We start from the raw sequence: 7,291 nt of genomic DNA, 5'->3' as shown, positions 1-7,291 counted from the left end.
AAATGCGGGGATCCTGTGGGGTCCACAGATCATGTGGGGTCAAGGACTTAACATCCCTACTTTAATTAGGCGTGTAAAACGCCCTTAGCATGCATGTCTGGCGTTAAATGCCAGCTTGCTGCTTGTTTTTGGCGTTAAATGCCAAAATGTAGCCTGTTTCTGGCGTTTAATGCCACTTTCATGCTCTGTTCTGGCGTTAAACGCCAGTCTGGTGCTTGTTTCTGGTGTTTAACGCCAGGTAGATGCTTATTTCTGGCGTTAAACGCCAGCTTGGTGCTTATTTCTGGCGTTAAACGCCAGAAAGATGCTTGTTTCTGGCGTTTAAACGCCAGAATGCTCCTCCTCTAGGGTGTGCTATTTTTTTATGCTGTTTTTCATTTTATTTTTGATTTTTTTATAGTTTTTGTGACTCCATATGATCATCAACCTAATAAAACACGAAATAGAAATAAAAAATAAAATAGATATAATTAAATAACATTGGGTTGCCTCCCAACAAGCGCTTCTTTAATGTCAATAGCTTGATAGTGAGCTCTCATGGAGCCTCACAGATGTTCAGAGCAATGTTGGGACCTCCCAACACCAAACTTAGAGTTTGAATGTGGGGGTTCAACACCAAACTTAGAGTTTGGTTGTGGCCTCCCAACACCAAACTTAGAGTTTGACTGTGGGGGCTTTGGTTGACTCTGCAGTGAGAGAAGCTTTTCATGCTTCCTCTCCATGGTTACAGAAGGAAATCCTCGAGTTTTAAACATAAGGTTGTCCTCATTCAGTTGAAGGACCAATTCTCCTCTATCCACATCAATCACAGCTCTTGCTGTGGCTAAGAAGGGTCTTCCAAGGATGATGGATTCATCCTCATCCTTCCCAGTGTCTAGGATTATAAAATCAGCAGGGATGTAAAGGCCTTCAACCTTCACTAGCATGTCCTCTACTTGTCCATAAGCCTGTTTTCTTGAGTTGTCTGCCATCTCTAATGAGATTTTGGCAGCTTGCACCTCAAAGATCCCAAGTTTCTCCATTACAGAGAGTGGCATTAAGTTTATTCCTGATCCCAGGTCACACAAAGCCTTCTCAAAGGTCATGGTGCCTATGTTACAGGGAATTAGGAATTTACCAAGATCCTATTTCTTTTGAGGTAATTTCTGCATATCCAATGCATTTAGTTCATTGGTGAGCAAGGGAGGTTCATCTTCCCAAAACCAAATAATTTGGCATTCAGCTTCATGATTGCACCAAGGTACTTAGCAACTTGCTCTTCAGTAATGTCTTCATTCTCTTCAGAAGAAGAATACTCATCAGAGCTCATGAAGGGTAGAAGGAGGTTAAATGGAATCTTTATGGTCTCTAGATGAGCCTCAGATTCCTTTGGTTCCTCAAAGGGAAACTCCCTATTGGTCACTGAACGTCCCAGGAGGTCTTCCTCATTAGGATTCACGTCCTTCTCCTCCCTTGTAGGTTCGGCCATGATGGTCAAATCAATGGCCTTGCACTCTCTTTTTGGATTTTCTTCTGTATTGCCTGGGAGAGTACTAGGAGGAGTTTCAGTGACCCTTTTACTCAGCTGGCCCACTTGTGCCTCCAAATTTCTAATGGAGGACCTTGTTTCATTCATGAAACTTAAAGTGGCCTTAGATAGATCAGAGACTATATTTGCTAAGCTAGATGGATTATACTCAGAATTCTCTGTCTGTTGCTGAGTGGATGATGGAAAAGGCTTGCTATTGCTAAACCTATTTCTTCCACCATTATTAAAGCCTTGTTGAGGCTTTTGTTGATCCTTCCATGAGAAATTTGGGTGATTTCTCCATGAGGGATTATAGGTGTTTCCATAGGGTTCCCCCATGTAATTCACCTCTGCTATTGCAGGGTTCTCAGGATCATAAGCTTCTTCTTCAGAAGATGCCTCTTGAGTATTGTTGGATGCAGCTTGCATTCCATTCAGACTCTGAAAAATCATATTGACTTGCTGAGTCAATATTTTGTTCTGAGCCAATATGGCATTCAGAGCATCAATTTCAAGAACTCCCTTGCTCTGAGGTGTCCCATTACTCACAGGATTCTTTTCAGAAGTGTACATGAACTGGTTATTAGCAACCATGTTAATGAGTTCCTAAGCTTCTGCAGGTGTTTTCTTTAGGTGAATGGATCCACCTGCAAAATGGTCCAATGACATCTTTGATAACTCAGACATACCATCATAGAATATATCCAGGATAGTCCATTCTGAAAGCATGTCAGAAGGATACTTTTTGGTCAGTTGCTTATATCTCTCCCAAGCTTCATAGAGGAATTCACCATCCTTCCGTCTGAAGGTTTGAACATCCACTTTAAGCTTACTAAGCTTTTGAGGAGGAAAGAACTTGGCTAAGAAAGCCGTGACCAGCTTATCCCAAGAGTTCAGGCTATCTTTAGGTTGAGAGTCCAACCATATTCTAGCTCTGTCTCTTACAGCAAACGGGAAAAGCATGAGCCTGTAGACCTCAGAGTCAACCCCATTAGTCTTAACAGTATCACAGATCTGCAAGAATTCAGTTAAGAACTGAAAAGGATCTTCTGATGGAAGTCCATGAAACATGCAATTCTGTTGCATCAGAGAAACTAATTGAGGTTTAAGCTCAAAATTGTTTGCTCCAATGGCAGGGATTGAGATGCTTCTTCCATCTAAGTTGGAATTTGGTGCAGTAAAGTCACCAAGCATCTTCCTTGCATTGTTATTATTTTCGGCCATGTCTCCTTCTTTTTCTAAATTTTCTGTCAGATTTTCTCCAGAGATTTGTGCTTTAGCTTCCCTTAGCTTCCTTTTCAAAGTCCTTTCAGGTTCAGAATCAACTTCAATAAGAATGTCTTTATCCCGGTTCCTACTCATATGAAAAAGAAGAGAACAGAAAATAATAGGGATCCTCTTTGCCACAGTAGAGAGGTTCCTTTATGTGAGTAAAAGAGAAGAAAAAGAATTCAAACACAGAAGGAAGGAAAGGGTTCAAATTTTTAAAAAGAAGAGAAGTGTTAGTAGATAAATAAATAAACAGAAGGGGATGAGAGATGAGAGAATTCGAAAATTAAACAAAATAAAAATAAAAATAAAAATTTTTTGTTTTTAATTTAAAAATTAAAGTTAAAATTCGAAAATTTTAAAATGAAATTAAATTAAATTAAAATTTAAAACAATTATTTAATTAAAAAGGAATTTTGAAAAAGAGGGAGGTGATTTTCAAAAATTAGAGAGAGAATTAGTTAGGTAGTTTTGAAAAAGATATGATTGAAATAGTAAATTTTTAAAATCAAACAAAAAGTTAAGTGGTTAATTGAAAAAGATTTGAAAATCAATTTTTGAAAAGATAAGGAGTTAGAAAAGAAGTTAGAAAAGATTTTGAAATTGATTTTGAAAAAGATGTGATTGAAACTTATTTTGAAAAAGATTTGAAAAAGAAATTTAAAAAGTTTTGATTTTGAAAATTAAAGTTGATTACTTGACTAACAAGAAACTAAAAAGATATGATTTAAAATTTAAAGAATGAACCTTTCTTAATAGGCAAGTAACAAATATAAAATTTTTGAATCAATCACATTAATTGTTAGCATTAATTTCGAAAATATGAAATAGAAATAAGAAAAAGATTTTGAAAATAAATTTTGAAAATTTCGAAATTATGAAAGAAAAAATGAAAAAGATTTTATTTTTGAAAAAGATTTGAAAAAGATAGAATTTTTAAATTGAAAATTTGATTTGACTCATAAGAAACAATTAAATTTAAAAACTTTTTGACTAAATCAAACCAAATTTTTGAAAATTTATGAGAGAATAAGGGAAAGATATTTTTTTTTATTTTTGAGTTTTTTTAATGAAGAAAGAGAAAAACAACCAAAAGACTCAAAACATGAAAATTATGAATCAAAACACATGATGCATGCAAGAACACTTTGAATGTCAAGATGAACACCACGAACACTTTGAATGTCAAGATGAACACCAAGAACTTATTTTTGAAAATTTTTTAAGAAAAGAAAAAAGATGCAAGACACCAAACATAGAAATTTTCAAACTTTAGACACTAACAAATTGAAAATGCATATGAAAAACAAGAAAAGACACCAAACAAGAAAAATTTAAAGATCAAACAAAGAAATTCATCAAGAACAACTTGAAGATCATGAAGAACAAATACATGAGTTTTCAAAAATTTTTAAGAAAAAATAAAAAAATGCAATTGACACCAAACTTAAAATTTGACACAAGACTCAAACAAGAAGCATAAAATATTTTTGGTTTTATGATTTTATTAAATTTTTTGGATTTTTTGAAAATTAATTGGAAAAAGAAAAATAAAGATTTCAAAATCTTTAATAGGAATTCCAGGAATCTTGCAATGTTAGTCTAAAGCTCCAGTCCAGGAATTAGACATGGCTTACTAGCCAGCCAAGCTTTCAGTGAAAGTTCTGGTCCAAAACACTAGACATGGCCAATGGCTAGCCAAGCTTTAACAGATACAAATCAGACATACAACAGCTGATACTTCATTCAACTTGCTTCTGTGCTGATGAGTGGAAGCCTCGGTCCAAGAGAATTAGACATGGCTTTACAGCCAGCCAGGCTTCTACATGTTTCATGAAACTCTAGAATTCCTTCTTAAAAATTCTGAAGCCATAGAATAATTTATTTTTTATTTTTTTTATTTTTTATTTTTTTAAAAAAAATTTTCGAAAATAAAAAGAGTAAAAACAAAAACTTAGAATTAAAATAAAATTACCTAATCTGAGCAACAAGATGAACCGTCAGTTGTCCAAACTCGAACAATCCCCGGCAACGGCGCCAAAAACTTGGTGCACGAAATTGTGATCTCAATGGCGCCAACAACTTGGTACGCACAATCGTAATCTCAATTCTTTGTCACAACTTCGCACAACTAACCAGCAAGTGCACTGGGTCGTCCAAGTAATAAACCTTACGTGAGTAAGGGTCGATCCCACGGAGATTGTCGGCTTGAAGCAAGCTATGGTCACCTTGTAAATCTCAGTCAGGCGGATTCAAATGGTTATGGTGAATTGATAATAGAAATATAAGTAAAATATAGGATAGAGGTACTTATGTAATTCATTGGTGAGAATTTCAGATAAGTGTATGGAGATGCTTTGTTCCTTCTGATTCTCTGCTTTTCTATTGTCTTCATCCAATCCTTCATACTCCTTTTCATGGCAAGCGTTATGTAGGGCATCACCGTCGTCAATGGCTACATCCCATCCTCTCAGTGAAAATGGTCCAAAATGCGCTGTCACAGCACGGCTATTCATCTTTCGGTTCTCGATCATACTGGAATAGGATTCAGTAATCCTTTTGCGTCTGTCACTACGCCCAGCACTCGCGAGTTTCAAGCTCGTCACAGCCATCCCTTCCCAGATCCTACTCGGAATACCACAGACAAGGTTTAGACTTTCCGGATCTCAAGAATGGCCCCCAATAATTCTAGCCTATACCACGAAGACTTTGATCTCATGGAATGGAGGGCTCGTTTGTCAGGCGAGGCAACCATGCGTCATGAACCAGGAGGCTAAGAGATACGCACTCAAGCTATCGCAAGTAGAACGGAAGTGGTTGTCAGGCAGGCGTTCATAGGTGAGAATGATGATGAGTGTCACGGATCATCACCTTCCTCAAGTTGAAGAACAAGTGTGTATCTTAGATAAGAAATAGGCTTGAATTGAATAGAAAAACAATAGTACTTCACATTAATTCATGGGAACAGCAGAGCTCCACACCTTAATCTATGGTGTGTAGAAACTCTACCGTTGAAAATACATAAGTGATAATGGTCCAGGCATAGCCGAATGGCCAGCCTCTATAAAGGTCTAAGATAGCATAAAACTGATCAAAGATGTCTAATACAGTAGTAAAAGGTCCTATTTGTATCAGACTAGTTACTAGGGTTTACATAATTGAGTAAATGATGTAGAAATCCACTTTCGGAGCCCACTTGGTGTGTGCTTGGGCTGAGCATTGAGCTTTACACGTGTAGAGGCTTCTCTTGGAGTTGAACGCCAGTTTGTAACCTGTTTCTGGCGTTTAACTCCACTTTGCAACCTGTTTCTAGCGTTTAACTCCATAATAGGGCAGAAAGTTGGCGTTGAACGCCAGTTTGCATCATCTAAACTCGAGCAAAGTATGGACTATTATATATTACTGGAAAGCCCTGGATGTCTACTTTCCAACGCAATAGAGAGCGCGCCATTTGGAGTTTTGTAGCTCCATAAAATCCACCTTGAGTGTAGGAAGGTCAGAATCCAACAGCATCTGCAGTCCTTCTTCAACCTCTGAATCTGATTTTTGCTCAAGTCCCTCAATTTCAGCCAGAAAATACCTGAAATCACAGAAAAACACACAAACTCATAGTAAAGTCCAAAAATGTTATTTTTATTTAAAAACTAATAAAAATATATTAAAAACTAACTAAATCATACTAAAAACTATGTAAAAATAATGCCAAAAAGCGTATAAATTATCCGCTCATCAGTGATTTTTATTAAAAAAATAATAACAATATAATAAAAAGTAACTAAAACATACTAAAAACTACCTAAAAACAATGCCAAAAATCGTATAAAGTATCCGCTCATCACGTACGCATTAGGCACGCATACACGTCGCTCAGAATTGTGCTAAACGTACAATTCCAGCGTCGTTTTGGCGCAACTCTCTGTTTCCATTTAGGGGGTAATAATATTCATGAGTCGCTCACGCGTTCGCATGGCCCAATTTGTGCCTAACACACACCAGCCGCATGATTCCAGCCCAACTTTCTGGGCGTTAGATTGTTACGTCGATTTCGAATCGACGCCCACGCGTGGGGTGCATTTTTTTATGCAGGATGCAAAATGCAATTCTAATGTGGATGTTATGAATAATTCCAAGTTCAATAAAATAGAATAACGGAAAACTTAAAAACAAACAAAACGAAATAAAATTAAAACTGAAAAAGGAACGATCATACCCTGGTGGGTTGTTTCCCACCTAGCACTTTTAGTTAAAGTCCTTAAGTTGGACATTTGATGAGCTTCCTGCTATGGTGGCTTGTTCTTGAACTCATCCAAAAATCTCCACCAATGTTTGGAATTCCAACAGCCTCTGGGGTCCCAAACTAGGCATGTAAATCCCTTGAGCAAATTCAAACAGGTTTTCAAGCTCCTAGAGTGTTGAATGTCACAATAGATTCCAGGATCCCAAACCTTGCTTTTGCACCCGCCTTTGTCTCAATCTATATTTTTCAGCCGGGCGGTTTGAAAGTTGTATTCTCAC

This window comes from Arachis ipaensis, chromosome B2 (genome assembly GCF_059453495.1).
Source record: "Arachis ipaensis isolate K30076 ecotype BB chromosome B2, ASM5945349v1, whole genome shotgun sequence".
NCBI classification, from domain to species: Eukaryota; Viridiplantae; Streptophyta; class Magnoliopsida; order Fabales; family Fabaceae; genus Arachis; species Arachis ipaensis.
The sequence above is the reverse complement of the archived record's forward strand: the minus strand, read 5'-3'. Positions refer to the sequence as shown.